Source organism: Alligator sinensis, unplaced genomic scaffold (genome assembly GCF_000455745.1).
Source record: "Alligator sinensis unplaced genomic scaffold, ASM45574v1 scaffold301_1, whole genome shotgun sequence".
NCBI classification, from domain to species: Eukaryota; Metazoa; Chordata; order Crocodylia; family Alligatoridae; genus Alligator; species Alligator sinensis.
This window is the reverse complement of record NW_005842035.1, coordinates 2,141,893-2,142,142: the sequence shown is the minus strand read 5'-3', so window position 1 is coordinate 2,142,142 and position 250 is coordinate 2,141,893. Positions and strand designations below refer to the sequence as shown.

Sequence of the window (250 nt, the reverse complement as noted above, 5' to 3'; positions counted from 1 at the left end):
GGGGGGGAGGGAGGTGGCAGAAGCAAAGAGCCATTATTTGAAGAGGGGTGTTTCGGGTTTTGCTGAATAACCTTATGTGGGGGGGTCACCTTTTTGGCTGCTTGGTTCCAAAATGCATCCAGTCTGTGGTACTCGCGGGGCCCGGATGTGGTCTGCCGGCTACGGATTGAGCATCTCTGGTGTAGCCTTTTGTATCTGTCCTCCATAAAGTTGGGTGCCTTAATTATCCTCTTCCCCCCCCCCCCCCCCC

General features: G+C 55.2%; 1 protein-coding gene across 1 annotated transcript in view; it reads left to right on the top strand.

Annotated features, from left to right (window-relative positions):
• The window catches only part of NCL (nucleolin), a 51,990-nt gene that overhangs the window by 42,737 nt on the left and 9,003 nt on the right, over positions 1-250 (top strand). The gene's annotated exons all lie outside the window — the stretch shown is intronic.